This window comes from Bos javanicus, chromosome 10 (genome assembly GCF_032452875.1).
Source record: "Bos javanicus breed banteng chromosome 10, ARS-OSU_banteng_1.0, whole genome shotgun sequence".
Classification (NCBI taxonomy): domain Eukaryota; kingdom Metazoa; phylum Chordata; class Mammalia; order Artiodactyla; family Bovidae; genus Bos; species Bos javanicus.
This window is the reverse complement of record NC_083877.1, coordinates 24,737,809-24,755,481: the sequence shown is the minus strand read 5'-3', so window position 1 is coordinate 24,755,481 and position 17,673 is coordinate 24,737,809. Positions and strand designations below refer to the sequence as shown.

At 42.4% G+C, this 17,673-nt stretch overlaps 1 long non-coding RNA gene across 1 annotated transcript; it reads left to right on the top strand.

The window, feature by feature from the left end:
• The first annotated feature begins 7,372 nt into the window (after positions 1-7,372).
• On the top strand, positions 7,373-16,209 carry LOC133255912 (uncharacterized). Its single transcript, XR_009739064.1, has 4 exons — positions 7,373-7,489; positions 11,975-12,089; positions 14,893-15,987; positions 16,121-16,209. It is a non-coding gene; the product is annotated as an uncharacterized LOC133255912 (long non-coding RNA).
• The last annotated feature ends 1,464 nt before the right edge of the window (positions 16,210-17,673 follow it).

Below are 17,673 nucleotides of genomic sequence, written 5' to 3'. Positions count from 1 at the left end.
TACTTCTGTTTATTATCACATATATAACAGTTTTCTGTCCATTGTATTCTTGTTCCTGGTAAGAATAGTTTTCTGATACAGTTTTGGTGCTACTAAAAATGTGTTTGTGGACAAAGGACATTTGTATTTATGTGACACTTGGTGAAAAAGGTAGGAGAGGGAAGGGGAAAGGTTGGTAGGACCATGGTTCCCACATTCCAGACCTTAAACCACCAACATCACCTGTGTCAGAATCACCTAGAACACCTTTGAAGACCTGGATTATTAGGAGTTTACTCAATCAGACTGATGTAGTGATGGATTGTATTTTTAATGAACATCATTTATATCAGATATTGGTTCAGCTTCACATCACAAAAAACTCAGATAATGTTTTTAATAAGCTAGAGTTTACTTCCCTCTCATATAAAGAAGCTCTATAGAATGTACCATGTGCAGTCTAGGGCTGGTGTACTAGCTTCATAATCTTGGGACGAGTCAAGGGTCTTCTTTCTAGCTGTTTCTTGTCCTTAAATTGTCATTTTTGTTTATATACTTTGCCGAAACAGCAAGAAATCCATCCACTTTACACACCTTCCAGGAAGAACGTCAAGAGGCAAATGAGTACATGCTGGCCAAGTCAATCATTTTCAGAAGCTTCATCCAGCACCTTCTACTTGCATTTCATTTACCAGAGTGTTAGTCCGTGTCCCCACATTTCTTCCATTGGCAAAGGAGCCTGGGATATCAGGATTTTTACAATCTCAGCATGTTGTCGTTCACAACAAAATTGTTGTTCTCAGTTCAATTCAGTTCATTCGCTCAGTTGTGTCCGACTCTTTGCGATCCCATGGATTGCAGAACGCCAGGCTTCCTTGTCCATCACCAATTCCCAAAACTTGCTTAAATTGATGTCCATTGAGTCAGTGATGCCATCCAACGATCTCATCCTCTGTCATCCCCTTCTCCTTCTGCCTTCAATCTTTCCCAGCATCAGGGTCTTTTCCAATGAATCAGTTCTTCACATCAGGTGGCCAAGTATTGGAGCTTCAATTTCAGCATCAACCTTCCAATGAATATTCAGGACTGATTTCCTTCAGGATTGACTGGTTTGATCTCCTTGCTGTCCAAGAGACTCTTGAGAGTCTTCTCCAACACAACAGTTCAAAAGCGTCAATTCTTCAGTGCTCAGCTTTCTTCATGGTTCAAATCTCACATCCATACATGACTACTGGAAAAACCATAGGTTTGACTATATAGACATTGTTGGCAAAGTAATGTCTCATCTTTTCAGTATGCTGTGTAGGTTGAGATATCAGGATCTTTTCAATCTCCGCATGTTGTCGCTCACAACAAAATTGTGAATCTACCATAATTTAAAAAGACACCTGTACCTCAGCTATTGAAGCACTATTTACAATAGCTAGGACAAGGAAGCAACCTAGACGTCCATTGACAGATGAATGGATAAAGAAGTTGTGATACATATGCACAATGGAGTATTCAGTTCAATTCAGTTCAGTTGCTCAGTCGTGTCTGACTCTTTGCGACGCCATGAACTGCAGCACGCCAGGCCCCCCTGTCCATCATTGACTCCTGGATTTCACTCATACTCACATCCATCGAGTCGGCAATGCCATCCAGCCATCTCATCCTCTGTCGACCCCTTCTCCTCCGGCCCCCAATCCCTCCCAGCATCAGGGTCTTTTCCAATGAGTCAACTCTTTGCATAAGGTGGCCAAAGTACTGGAGTTTCATCTTAGCATCATTCCTTCCAAAGAACAACCAGCACTGATCTCCTCTAGGATGGACTGGTTGGATCTCCTTGCAGTCCAAGGGACTCTCGAGAGTCTTCCCCTACACCACAGTTCAAAAGCATCAATTCTTCAGCACTCAGCTTTCTTCACAGTCCTACTCTCACATCCATACATGACCACTGGAAAAACCATAGCCTTGACTAGACAGACCTTTGTTGACAAAGTAATGTCTCTGCTTTTCAATATGCTATCTAGGTTGGTCATAAATTTCCTTCCAAGGAGTAAGCGTCTTTTAATTTCATGGGTGCAATCACCATCTGCAGTGATTTTGGAGCCCAAAAAAATAAAGTCTGACACTGTTTCCACTGTTTCCCCATCTACCAGAAGTGATGGGACCAGATGCCATGATCTTAGTTTTCTGAATGTTGAGCTTTAAGCCAACTTTTTCACTCTCCACTTTCACTTTCAACAAGAGGCTTTTGAGTTCCTCTTCACTTTCTGCCATAAGGGTGGTGTCATCTCCTTATCTGAGGTTATTGATATTTCTCCAAGCAATCTTAATTCCAGCTTGTGCTTCTTCCAGCCCAGTGTTTCTCATGATGTACTCTGCATAGAAGTTAAATAAACAGGGTGACAATATTCAGCCTTGACGTACTCCTTTTCCTATTTGGAACCAGTCTGTTGTTCCATGTCCAGTTCCAAATCTTCCTGATTTGCATACAAATTCCTCAAGAGGCAGGTCAGGTGATCTGGTATTCCCATCTCTTATAGAATTTTCCACAGTTTCTTGTGATCCACACAGTCAAAGGCTTTGGCATAGTCAATAAAGCAGAAATAGATGTTTTTCTGGAACTCTTTTGCTTTTTCCATGACCCAGCAGATGTTGGCAATTTGATCTCTGGTTCCTCTGCCTTTTCTAAATCCAGCTTGAACAACTGGAGGTTCACGGTTCACTTATTGCTGAAGCCTGGCTTGGAGAATTTTGAGCATTACTTTGCTAGCGTGTGAGATGAGTGCAATTGTGCAGTAGTTTGAGCATTCTTTGGCATTGCCTTTGGGACTGGAATGAAAACTGACCTTTTACAGTCCTGTGGCCACCGCTAGTTTTCCAAATTTGCTGGCACATTGAGTACAGCACTTTCACAGCATCATCTTTCAGGATTTGAAATAGCTCCACTGGAATTCCATCACCTCCACTAGCTTTGTTCATAGTGATGCTTGCTAAGGCCCATTTGACTTCACATTCCAGGATGTCTGGCTCTAGGTGAGTGATCACACCATCTCGGTCGTAAAGATCTTTTTTGTGCAGTTCTGTGTATTCTTGCCACCTCTTCTTAATATCTTCTGCTTCTGTTAGGTCCATACCATTTCTGTCCTTTATCGAGCCCATCTTTGCATGAAATGTTCCCTTGGTATCTCTAATTTTCTTGAAGAGATCTCTAGTCTTTCCCATTCTATCGTTTTCCTGTATTTCTTTGCATTGATCGCTGAGGAAGGCTTTCTTATCTCTTCTTGCTATTCTTTGGAACTCTGCATTCAAATGCTTATGTCTTTCCTTTTCTCCTTTGCTTTTTGCTTCTCTTCTTTGTAAGGCCTCCCCAGACAGACATTTTGCTTTTTTGCTTTTCCATGGGGATGGTCTTGATCCCTGTCTCCTGTACAGTGTCACGAACCTCTGTCCATAGTTCACCCGACACTCTATCAGATCTAGACCCTTAAATCTATTTCTCACTTCCACTGTATAATCATAAAGGACATGATTTAGGTCATACCTGAATGGTCTAGTGGTTTTCCCTCCTTTCTTCAATTTAAGTCTGAATTTGGCAATAAGGAGCTCATGATCTGAGCCACAGTCAGCTCCTGGTCTTGTTTTTGCTGACTGTATAGAGCTTCTCCATTTTTGGCTGAAAAGAATATAATCAATCTGATTTTGGTGTTGACCATCTGGTGATGTCCATGTGTAAATTCTTCTCTTGTGTTGTTGGAAGAGGGTGTTTGCTATAACCAGTGCGTTCTCTTAGCAAAATTCTATTTGCATTTGCCCTGTTTCATTCCATATTCCAAGGCCAAATTTGCCTGTCACTCCAGGTGTTTCTTGACTTCCTACTTTTGCATTCCAGTCCCCTATAATGAAAATAACATCTTTTGGGGGTGTTAGTTCTAAAAGGTCTTGTAGGTCTTCATAGAACCGTTCAACTTCAACTTCTTCAGCTTTACTGGTTGGGGCATAGACTTGGATTACTATGATATTGAATGGTTTGCCTTGGAAACGAACAGAGATCATTCTGTCGTTCTTGAGATTGCATCCAAGTACTGCATTTCAGAGTCTTTTTTTGATCATGATGGCTACTCCATTTCTTCTAAGGGATTCCTGCCCTCAGTAGTAGATATAATGGTTAAATTCACCCATTCCAGTCCATTTTAGTTCTCTGATTCCTAGAATGTCAACATTCACTCTTGCCATCTCATGTTTGACCACTTCCAATTTGTCTTGATTCATGGACCTAACATTCCAGGTTCCTATGCAATATTGCTCTGTACAGCATCAGACCTTGCTTCTATCACCAGTCACATCCACGACTGGATATTGTTTTTGTTTTGACTCCATTCCTTCATTCTTTCTGGAGTTATTTCTCCACTGATCCCCAGTAGCATATTGGGCACCTACCGACCTGGAGAGTTCCTCTTTCAGTGTCCTATCATTTTGCCTTTTAATACTGTTCGTGGGGTTCTCAAGGCAAGAATACTGAAGTGGTTTGCCATTCCCTTCTCCAGTGCACCCCATTCTGTCAAACCTCTCCACCATGACCCACCCGTCCTGGGTGGCCCCACACTGCATGGCCTTAGTTTCATTGAGTTAGAGAAGGCTGTGGTCCTAGTGTGATTAGATTGACTAGTTTTCTGTGATTATGGTTTCAGTGTGTCTGCCCTCTGATGCCCTCTCGCAACACCTACCATCTTACTTGGGTTTCTCTTACCTTGGGCGTGGGGTATCTCTTCATGGCTGCTCCAGCAAAGTGCATCTGCTGCTCCTTATTTTGGACAAGGGGTATCTCATCACTGCCACCCCTCCTGACCTTGAACATGGAGTAGCTCCTCTTGGCCCTCCTGCACCCATGAAGCCACCGCTCCATGGATGTGGGGTTGCTCCTCTCGGCCACCGCCCCTGACCTCGGGCATTGGGTAGATCCTCCCAGCTGCCACCCCTGACCTCCGACGTGGGGTAGATCCTCTATAAAAAGGAACACATTTGATTCAGTTCTAATGAGTTGGATGAACTTAAAACCTATTGCACAGGGTGAAGTAAGCCAAAACGAGAAGGACAAATATCATGTATTAATGCATCCATATGGAATCTAGAAAGATGGTGATGATGAATTATTTGCAGGGCAGCAAAGAAGATGCAGACATAAAGAACAGACTTTTGGTCACAGTGAGGAAAGGAGAGGCTGGGAAGACCTGAGAGAGTAGTACTAAAATATATACATTACTATATATGTAAAATAGATACCAGTGGGAATTTGCTGTATGATACAGGGAACTCAAAGCCGGTGCTCTGCAACACCCTAGAGGGGTGGAATGGGAGGGGAGGTGGAAGTGAGGTTTAAGAGGGAGGGGACATGTGTATGCCTGTGGCTGATTCATGTTGATGTATGGCAGAAACCATCGCTAGAGTATAAAGTAATTATCCTCCAATTAAAAATTTAAAAAATAAAGTATATATTCAACAAGCACCCACTGTAGCACACAGGGAAAACTGCTCAGTATTCTGTAATAACCTAAGTGGGAAAAGATTTGAAAAAGAATATATACATGTTTATGTATAACTGAATCACTTTGCTGTACAATTGAAACTAAAATAACACTGCCAATCAACTACACTCCGACTAGACGGACCTTTGTTGGCAAAGTAATGTCTCTGCTTTTGAATATGCTGTCTAGGTTGGTCATAACTTTCCTTCCAAGGAGTAAGCATCTTTTAATTTCATGGCTGCAGTCACCATCTGCAGTGATTTTGGAGCCCCCCAAAATAAAGTCTGACACTGTTTCCACTGTTTCCGCATCTATTTCCCACGAAGTGATGGGACCAGATACCATGATCTTCGTTCTCTGAATGTTGAGTTTAAGCCAACTTTTTCACTCTCCTCTTGCACTTTCATCAAGAGGCTTTTTAGTTCTTCTTCACTTTCTGCCATAAGGGTGGTGTCATCTGCATATCTGAGGTTATTGATATTTCTCCCGGCAATCTTGATTCCAGCTTGTGCTTCTTCCAGCCCAGCGTTTCTCATGATGTACTCTGCATAGAAGTTAAATAAGCATGAATCTTAATATAGCATAAATTGAGAGTACAGCAGAAACTGCTATTTGTCTATAGAATGTTCATTTTCTACTACTTCTAATAGAACTGTGGTCATGTATGGATGTGAGAGTTGGACTGTGAAGAAGGCTGAGCGCCGAAGAATTGATGCTTTTGAACTGTGGTGTTGGAGAAGACTCTTGAGAGTCCCTTGGACTGCAAGGAGATCCAACCAGTCCATTCTAAAGGAGATCAGCCCTGGGTGTTCTTTGGAAGGAATGATGCTAAAGCTGAAACTCCAATACTTTGGCCACCTCATGCGAAGAGTTGACTCATTGGAAAAGACTCTGATGCTGGGAGGGATTGGGGACAGGAGGAGAAGGGGATGACAGAGGATGAGATGGCTAGATGGCATTGCCGACTCGATGGATGTGAGTTTAAGTGAACTCCGGGAGTTGGTGATGGACAGGGAGGCCTGGTGTGCTGCAATTCATGGGGTCGCAAAGAGTCGGACACAACTGAGTGACTGAACTGAACTGAACTGAAGACTTATGTAGTCTTTGTTTGTTTGTTTGTTTAGTGATATTCATTTTTGAGATACTGTATTCAGTCTACTTCCCAGTTCTGTTGACTTTGCTTCCTAAAAGTTCTCTAGAAGATGTAACAGTCCCCAAAATCCAACTCACCTCCACAATCCTCATTAAAAATCCATCTCAGTCTCTTGCTCAACACTTGACATACTCCATCACTCTTCTATGTAGTCCCTTTTCCATAATGAGAGCGATTTTGCCAGAGTGCAGATGTTAGCATGTCAGTCACCTGGATCCCCATTTGCTCTTAGGACAAAGAAGAGATGCTTCTCCAAGTTCATTCATTACGTGTCCCTAATCTCTCCGTCTCTGTCTCTCCCTCTCTCTTCAACAATACTAAGTTTGTCAAAGGCACTATTTTCCTCTTATATAACCCATTCGTAGATATTTTAGGTGATTTTCTTATTTTTTTCTTTTCCTAAAATTCTTTTCCTTGCTTCAAAAGAGTTAAAAAAAATAGTAAATGCCTACTCATTCTTGTATACTTGTCAAAGTGTCAGTAGCTAAGGAAAGCTTGTGGATATTTTTAGAATTATAGACCTCTGCATTTTCAGGTTTGTAATTTATTTTTATTTCTTTCATTATTTGTTTAAGGTCTATTTTCAATCCTACTCTGTGATCTCCTTAATGATAGTGTCCATATCTCTGTTTTTCATTCTTGAAAACTCAGCATCAGTGTATCTTAGGCATTTGTTGTTGTTTAGTTGCTAAGTCGTGTCCAACTCTTTGTGACCTCATGGACGGTAGGCTGCAAGACTCCTCTCTCCATTGGAATTCCAGGTGAGAATACTGGAGTGGGTTGCCATTTCCTCCTCCAGGGGATCTTCCTGACCCAGGGATCGAATCTGCATCTCCTACATTGGCAGGTGGATTCTTTACCATTGAGCCACCTAGAAAGTATCTTTGGCATTAGCATCATTCAACTTCCTTCTTTTTTTCTATCCATTAATGTGTTCTTTATTTTGAAAGTGAAAGTGAAGTCGTGTCTGACTCTTTGCAACCCGGTGTACTGTAGCCTACCCGGCTTCTCCCTCCACGGGATTCTCCAGGCAAGAATACTGGAGTGGGTTACCATTTCCTTCTCCAGGGGATCTTCCTGACCCAGAGATCGAAGCCGGGTCTCCCACATTGGAGGCAGACACTTTAACCTCTGAGCCACCAGGGAAGTTTTTTATTTTGCTGCTGCTGCTGCTAAGTCGCTTCAGTCGTGTCCGACTCCGTGCGACCCCATTACAGCAGCCCACAGCTATGATAATATTTAGTGAAAAAAGTAATCTTTAAAGGTTTATGGATAAATTCTTGGAGTATAGTGGGGATTGGCAAAGGATAGCCACAGGGCAAAGTAGCTCAATATTTGTGTTTACAAATAAAGTTTTATTGGAAGACAGCCATGCTCATTTATTTATGCATTGGCCATGGATGCTTTGTGCTATACCAGCATAGTTGTAGCATGGACTGTACGACTTCAAAACCTAAACTATTTACTCTTTGACCCTTTATAGACAAAAAAGTCTGCCAACCTACAACGTGTAGGAATTACATTAGAATTTCTCTATTTGGATTTTTTTGTTTGATGACAACAAATTAAATAATAAAGGCATGTTTCTAATCATCTGTTGGGCCAATTTAGAATACTTCCCGTCTTTCTGAAGATTTTTTGTTATGTCATTTTTTAATCTAATTAAAGGCAAATGGAATAATGACACTTTACAAATAAAAGTTTCAAAGGTCTTTGTTTTTTTAATATAAATTTATTTATTTTATTTTATTTTTAAACTTTACATAATTGTATTAGTTTTGCCAAATATCAAAATGAATCTGCCACAGGTATACACGTGCTCCCCATCCTGAACCCTCGTCCCTCCTCCCTCCCCACACCATCACTCTGGGTCGTCCCAGTGCACCAGCCCCAAGCATCCAGTATTGTGCATCAAACCTGGACTGGCATCTCTTTTCATACATGATATTTTACATGTTTCAATGCCATTCTCCCAAATCTCCCCACCCTCTCCCTCTCCCACAGAGTCCATAAGACTGTTCTATACATCAGTGTCTCTTTTGCTGTCTCGTACACAGGGTTATTGTTACCATCTTTCTAAATTCCATATATATGCGTTAGTATACTGTATTGGTGTTTTTCCTTCTGGCTTACTTCACTCTGTATAATAGGCTCCAGTTTCATCCACCTCATTAGAACTGATTCAAATGTATTCTTTTTAATGGCTGAGTAATACTCCATTGTATATATGTACCACAGCTTTCTTTTCCATTCATCTGCTGATGGGCATTTAGGTTGCTTCCATGTCCTGGCTATTATAAACAGTGCTGCGATGAACATTGGGGTACACATGTCTCTTTCCCTTCTGGTTTCCTCAGTGTGTATGCCCAGCAGGAGAAATTTATTTATTTTAATTGGAGGCTAATTACTTTACAATATTGTGTTGATTTTGCCATACATCAACATGAATCCACCATGGGTGTACACGTGTTCCCCATCCTGAACCCCCCTCCCACCTGTCTCCCCATCCCATCCCTCTGGGTCATCCCAGTGCACCAGCCCCGAGCATCCTGTATCATGCATTGAACCTGGACTGGCGATTCGTTTCACATATGATATACATGTTTCAATGCCATTCTCCCAAATCATCCCACCCTCACCCTATCCCACAGAGTCCAAAAGACTGTTCTATACATGTGTGTCTCTTTTGCTGTCTCACATACAGGGTTGTTGTTATCATCTTTCTAAATTCCATATATATGCATTAGTATACTGTATTGGTGTTTTTCTTTCTAGCTTACTTCACTCTGTATAATAGGCTCCAGTTTCATCCACCTCATTAAAACTGATTCAAATGTATTCTTTTTAATGGCTGAGTAATACTCCATTGTGTATATGTACCACAGCTTTCTTATCCATTCGCCTGCTGATGGACATCTAGGTTGCTTCCATATCCTGGCTATTTCATATGTCTTTAAATGGATAAAAGGTTTAAGAATATTTTTTAAACATTTAAAAAGTTTGAATGTATCAGCATGCAGTTCAATAGAAAAAAGAGTAGCAATAAATGCACAATATTTTTTTTTCAGTGCTGATTTTTTGATGCTTTGTTCAACAATAGAGTTATATAATGCTGACTTAAATGGATATTTTTGAATAGAAGTAAAAATACTGGAAATCACTAATCACAGTAATTCAGACAATACTGTGGAGATGGCAATGGCACCCCACTCCAGTACTCTTGCCTGGGCAATCCCATGGATGGAGGAGCCTGGTAGGCCGCCATCCATGGGGTCCCTGAAATTTGGACACGCCTGAGCATCTTCACTTTCACTTTTCACTTTCATGCATTGGAGAAGGAAATGGCAAATCAGTGTTCTTGCCTGGAGAATCCCAGGGATGGGGGAGCCTGGTAGGCTGCCGTCTATGGGGTCGCACAGAGTCGGACACGACTGAAGCGACTTAGCAGCAGCAGCAGCAGACAGTAGTGCATTAAACTCCAAATCATCTTAATCAGGTGAATTACTGAATGACACAATCTATAGCTTTCTTGTAATGAGATTTTACCACCTCTTTAGTTTCAGCAAAATATCACTCCTCACATTAATGTTTTAATATGAATTTTATTAATTTTGTATTTTGTATGCACAGGCTTCCCTGATAGCTCATTTGGTAAAGAATCTGCCTGCAATGCAGGACACCATGATTCGATTTCTAGATTGGGAAGATCCGCTGGAAAAAGGATAGTTTACCACTCCATATTCTAGAGCTTTGCTTGTGGCTCAAGTGATAAAGAATCTGTCTGCATTGCGGGAGATCTGGGTTTGATCCCTGGGTTGGGAAGCTCCCCGGAGAAGGGAAAGGCTACCCACTCCAGTATCCTGGCCTGGAGAGCCCATATAGTTCATGGGGTCGCAAAGAGTCAGACATGACTAAGCGACTTTCACTTTGGTGATTAAGAACTGTGAACCGAAGACGTTTATACTTAACCTGAGTTTTGTATGTATAAAGGTGCTATAATATTTTTTAAATAGTCAGTATGAGAGTGGTCTCTTATATGAAGAACTGTGCCTTAGTTTCGAGAAATACCTAATGTCCCTGTGTTCAGACCATAGACTTGCCGCTGGAAGCAGCTCATCATACCGCGGGCCTGAGAACTATTTCTCGTAGAGACCATACTTCATAAACAGATCATTGTACACCCGGACATGTCCACCCATTCACTTATTCATTCATTTTTCAAATATTTTTAAACCATTTGCTCTGAACTAGTGTTCTGTGTATTTTGAGAAGTTGGCCACTGAGATTAATAAGATTAAGTTCCTGATCTCAGGTGCATCAAACCCAGACTGAAAAACAACACACAAATGATTCCAATATGGTGTAGAAATGACAGTGATAGATGTGCATACAAGGTACGGTGGGAAGAGAGGTGGGTCCTAACTCAGCCTGAAGGACTGGATCAGCACTTTCATAAGGAGTAAATTGGTTCTTAAAGAAGGAATACAAAGTTGCCTATGCAAAGATTCTGGGCAGAAAGGAAGAACATTCTAAGCAGAGACAGCTCATCCCCTGGTTCTAGGGGACCAGTGAGGGAAATGACAAGAAGAGATCTCAGTTCAGTCTTTTTTCACACTCACACTATAACTTAAGTTGCCTAAATGAGCTTATTGCTCAATGTGATCAGACAATAGATGCTGGGCCTGGAACGCCTTAAGGGAACTGTATTTCTCTGCATCTTAAAGACAGAGGAATTACCAACTGTGTCAGCCTCGGACACCATTTCGAAGTCTGCAGAAATTATTTGGTGCTTCCTTCATTGAGCCCTACGCTCATCCTAGATACCTATTTCCCTTCTATGCCTACAATTTGAGCTCCTTTTCAGGGTAAAAACCAAAAGATGTACAGCAGACTGCAGGAACAGAGGGAGAACGACAGAGGGCGCTGCTCCCTTCCCTTGGTGGTTTGATATAAATTCATCTTTCATTTCTGAGAACCTTTCTCTCTTGCTCAGCCTACAGCATGATCTTGTAGGGGAGTTTGTCTTGCATAACACATGAACCAAGATTTTCTTGAAGATTTCAACAAAAGATCAAGAAACTAGAGGAATAGTTTTTTCAACTTTCGTGTATCCCCAAACAGCCTCCCACTGCTTCTGAGCCAGCTATGCTGTCTGCTTTGTGCTTAGGACTTGTGATCTTGTTGATAATGCGTGAGTAACATTTATTTAAAATTTCTAAGATGTTCTATTCCTTGGTTTTAGGATGTCATGTAACCTCTATCAAGCGGGAGATGGTCCCTCTTCCTTAGCCAACTTAACAAAGTCTTATGTGTGTGTTGTTTTTTCTTTAAGGAGGCACCAGTGGAGACTCGGTGACCCAGACAGAAGGCGTTGTTACCCTCCCCGAGAAGACATCTCTGACTCTGAAGTGTACTTACCAGTCCAGCTATTCAGGTTTTCTTCTCTGGTATGTCCAGTACCAAAACAAAGAGCTTGAGCTGCTCCTGAAAAGCTCATTAGGAAACCAGAAGGTGACCAGCAGAGGTTTTGAAGCCACTCATATCTCGAGTGACAGCTCCTTCCACCTGCAGAAATCCTCCGTGCAAACATCAGACTCAGCTGTGTACTACTGCGCTCTGAGTGACACAGTGAGAGAGGCCGCAGGGGGAGCTGAACACAAACCCAAGGACACAGATGGGGTCAGGCTGTGGGCAGCTCTCCAGAGTTCTGTGCTAGAGGCATCGTCAAAGTACTTTCAGCTCTGAAGCTCAGAGCTAAGAACCTTGGAATTCTTGGATTGCCCTACAGAGAGGAATCTGGGGCGGACAGTGTAAAGAGGAACCTAAGCGCTTTTCTCCACAAATGCCTGTTTTCAGCCCATTCATATTCCCCCAAAAGACACAGAATCCCTTGAAGTGTCATTAACTCTTCAGTGACAATTCAGCTGATATATGCTGAAATATTTCACAAGCTGTTAATGAAAACTCCCAGGAACATTGTTAATGGATGGCTGTGTGATCTGGAAGGTAGTCTCTGGTTTTAATAATTCAGACTAGGATTGTATGTCTTGCTGAGATACACCTGCAGACACTCCATCTTCAGTGACTAGGAGCTTTATTCTCTCCTCCCTTGACTTTTCCATCCCTATGGCTGCTACAGCAATGCTGCTACCTAGGTAAGTTCCAGGAGGAGAGTTTTCTGACAAGATAATCCTTCTGTCAACGGCCCTGTGGGTCAGAGCAGTCCAGTTGGTAAATATTGCAGGCATGGTGTGTATTGTTTGTATTCAAACAGGGTACAGGATATTCTCTTTGCCAATAATAATGTCACCTCAGGGGAAATTTATTCATCAGTGAGTCATATTTCTGATATATGGAAAAAGTGTTTATGTACTCTTACAATAAGTTATCTTTGGAGTGGAGTGAGCTTTTCACCTGCTCCGAGAAACTAGGAGAAAGTATCACCCACTCCCAAGGCAGGAACATCTCCCCACTCCTCTGCTCATGAGCAGGAATGTGGAGCCACTGGGGCTCTGCATCTCTGCAACAATCATGCCCATTGCACAGAGCATCCCCTCTGCATCTCTGCAGGTTGAACTCCTGTCCACGCCTTTGGGGACCAGACTTTCTGGAAGGACAGTGGGGGACACAGAAGGTGTGAAAAGAGATATGTTTTACTGCCAGGCAGTCAGGGAGATGTGGCCTAGACACTGATTATTTGTCATCTCATAATTTATAAACACAGCAATCAAAATACAGAGTTTAATAGTAGAATAGTTTTAATGATCCTGGAGGATGTAGTCCCCATCCTCATTTAACAGGGTGGATGTCAGGACACCTACCTGAAGGTCAGTGCAGACTTCCTCCCTAACATCGTAGAGTCCTGCACATGGGGTGTTGGCCACCGGAGCACTGGGGGTTCAACATCTTGATAAACAGGCCAGAGAAAGGGAGAGGGAGATGAAAAAGCAAAAATAAATCTTACAGTGGAAAAAAAGTATTCAAGCAGGGTTTATTTCCCTGGTGGTAACTGTATCAGCTCTCTACTTCTGGTCTGATCTCTCATTCCACATCTCTGGGTCCAGGCTAGTGGGACTACAGACAGGGCAGAGGATTTTTTTTTTTCCTTACCTGCTACTCAGTCAATTGAAAGCAATTTGAGATAGGAATCATGTCTGGTTTTCAGTTTACACGTTGTAGGAGAAGGAAATGGCAACCCACTCCAGTGTTCTTGCCTGGAGAATCCCAGGGATGGCGGAGCCTGGTGGGCTGCCGTCTGTGGAGTCACAAAGAGTCAGACACGACTGAAGCGACTTAGCAGCAGCATCAGCAGAGAACTCTTTAAATTTCCAGAATGAATGCTGGAGCCTAGGGATTCCTGAACATGCACAAAAGTTTAAGAGCACCTAGGTGATCTGCTGAGCCAGAGAGTCCTACCAGCACGATAACTTGAGTCAAGACCCTAATTTTAGGGGGAATTTTGGTCCCAATGCAGGGGTCCCAAGTTCAGTCCCTGGTTAGAGAAGTAAGTCTCACAAGCTGAAGCTAAGACCCAGGGCAGCCATAGACAAAACAAATGAAAACTCAGCAAACAGCTGTGCATTAAAAAAAATAACTCTACTTTTAGTAGGAGTTCATTTTAACTGGTGAGAAAATCTCTGTAGGTGGAAAGGTACATTAGAAGAAGATTGTTCTTGAAATTGTTCTTAGTCAGTTCAACTAAGTCATAGCCATTGTTATTGGATTGACAGCACAGCCCTGAAAACCCATGTAAGGCAACCTCACACCTGACTGCAGCCGCAGAGTCTTCATGGCTTAAAATGGTTTATGTCAGCAAAGAACAATATTTTGACTTCTTACCATAATACAACAATACTTTCCATAAAGTAAATCCTAGAAAAAGAAGCAGCTATGAAATGACTTTGTTATATCTTCTGCTGGGTTCACTTCACTTGCAAAAATAATTGCACAGGAACCTAGACAAACAGGCTGATAGACACTGAGCAGACAGCTCTTTCCACTGCGATTCCTGAATCTCTAATAAAATAAATAAACAGGAGCCTTATAAACACCACACACATGCCTTTGAAATGAAGTAAGCCTGGTTAATATATTAAGCATCTGAACTTGACTTTCTAAAAAAAAAATACTTAGTTGAATTACAACAAGAATGTTACAACTGCTGTCATCCAAGTATGGTCCAGGGGCCCCAAAGGAGATCTTTTCAGGAAGGTTTACCAAACTCACTGAGGTTTCTCTCTTTTATTGCAGATTATCACTCAGCCCAAGATTCACCATGGATCTCCTCCCTCCTCATGCTACCGCCTTGCCCTTGTCTCTCCCTTTCTGTCTTTTTGTCCACATCCCTCCTCTCTTGTACAGTGGTCCACACATTTCGAGGTTCCATCTCAATCCCACAGTGGGACAGTTTTGGTAAATCCCTCATGCACTGGTGCCTGGAAGCTGCCTCCATGAAGTAAGCTGTGCAACGATAGTGCTCATCTCATCTGTCTTTCTTATCTCTGTGCTACCTGATGTACAAGGTCCAAAATTTGTTTCATATATTTTGTCCAGTTTTCTAGTTGTAAGGTCAACTCTACCTTTAACTGTGAAAAAGAAGTAATGGTAATTTATTTATTTATTTTGGGGGATATTTTTACAAATATGTTATTTTATGATGGGAGGATATGTAATAATAACCTTATCATTCAACCACACATTATTTGAGACCTGCCGTAGATAAGGTTTCCTCCAGACATGTTGACTGAGTCTTGGGGATGAACAGAGCTAGTTCAGGTAAAGAACTTGAGGAGAGGAGGGAGCACTTTCTGTTCGGGGGATTCTTCTTTGACTCATGGGAATCTTGGAGACATATGGAAGGAAGAAATCCCTGACTATTCCATCTAGAAATTGTAACTGGGGTTTCTTGCAAAGCTAGAGACACCTGTACCATGCAAAAAAATTATGGAAGTAATACTAGTTTCCCTGAGCACGCTTATATTTAGGACTCTTTTCTTAGGGTCCTGTCCCATTCTTCTGTATGTACCCCACAAGCTATTATCAGGAGGAATAGGTCAGACCGCACTGTGGTGCAATTTTCACGATCCCCACCAGAGGGCGGGCTTCCTTCAGATGTGGTTCCTCATTGTATTCAGGAGCTGGTTTCACTTGCCTGCTTTGAAGCCACAAGACAGAATATTGCTGCAGTACAGAAAGGGGCTCTCAGTTTCTGAGCGAGGAGCTTCTGTAACATTCAGATGGAGACTAGATTTATTAGATTTGTGTATTCCAGGGAACAAGGATCGTTTTCTTTGGCGAACATGCATTCTGCCACTCACTCAGTTCTTCTGATCATCTTAATATTCAGTAAGTGACATTTTATCCTAAATGTTAATGATTTTTCATTTTCCTATGATTTATAGGTAAGTTTTATTTTTCTTCTCTGGCTGAAAACTCTCCTCCTGTACATTTCTACTATAACAAAGTGATTCTCTTCCAGGAGGGACCAATGGTGACTCAGTGAACCAGACAGAAGGCCCAGTGACTGTCTCAGAGGGGGCTCTCCTGACCCTGAACTGCACTTACCAGACTGCTAGTTTGGCTCCCTATCTTTTCTGGTATATCCAGCATCTCAACAAAGCTCCTCAATTCCTCCTGAAGGGCTCAATGTCAGACCAGAACCCAAAGAGTAAAGGTTTTGAGGCCACTCTTGTTAAGCGTGACAGCTCCTTCCACCTGCAGAAACAGGCAGTGCAAGCATCAGACTCGGCTGTGTACTACTGTGCTCTGAGTGACACAGTGAGAGAGGGCTGCGGGGGAGCTGAACACAAACCCCGAGTGCAGATGGGGCTCTGGCTCTGGGCAGCCCTCTGGGGGGTTGCTGTTTCTGTCTTAGGTGTGTTATGCTAGCTGTGTTGCTGTTTATGTACTAAGTCATGTCCGACTCTTTTGCGACCCTGTGACTGTAGTGGGCTCTTCTGTCCATGGGATTTCCCAGGCAAGAAGACTGGAGTGGGTTGCCATTTCTTTCTTTTGGGAATTATCCCGACCCAGGAATGGTACCCGTGTCTCCTGTTTGGCAGGCAGATTCTTTACCACTGAGCCACGTGGGAAGCCCCTCTTTTATGCCAGAGGCATCGTCAAAGTACTTCCAGCTCTGACGCTAAGTGCCAAGAACCCTGCAGTTCTTGGATTGGTCTACAGAGAGGACTCTGGGAGGGACAGTAAAGGGAGGAATCTAAAAGGCCTTCTCCAGAAATGCCTGTTTTGAGCCCAGTCACATTTCTCCAGATGGCATAGAATTCCTGGAAGTGACATTAACTCTGTTCAATGACAGTTCAGTTGATACATGCTGAAATATGTCACAACCTGTTGATGAAAACTCCCAGGGTACCTCGTTCATGGATGCACATATGACCTTGAAGCTACTGTCTGATTTTTATAATTCAGACCAGAATTTTGTGTCTTGCCGAGTTTCACCTGCAGACACTCCATCTTTAGTGACTGGGACCTTTACACTCTCTTCTCTTGACTTTTCCAACTCTTATGGTTGCTCAAGAAATGCTGCTGCTGGGAGTCCCATGAAGATGGTTTCCTGAGAAGATATTCCTTCTGTCAAGGGCCCTGTGGGTCAGAGCAGTCTAGTCAGTGAACATTTTGCGCATGAGGTGTCTTGCTTATATGTTGGTGACACAGCTCCACCCTCATCTTGTCATCATGGCAGCTCTTTACAGGATGCTAGGTCATGATCCTGATTCTGGTCTTGAGGATCTGTGCTGTGAGAAATTCTGGACATAAACATGACCACGTAGCCTGACATATTATCTTTATCACTGTATTGAGGCCTCTGATCCTTTTGAAGTGTGTCAAATTCAGTGACCAAGCAAACACTCAGTCCATTAGTGAAAAGAGGGACTTTTGTTGACAGGGATTCTAAATTCTTGACATATTCACAATGTTCCTACAGCAGAGGAGCAAAAAACAAAGAAATGTGTGGCTCTCACTGTAACTTGCAATGAATGAAACTCACCGAGAGAAATTCATCCTGGCATT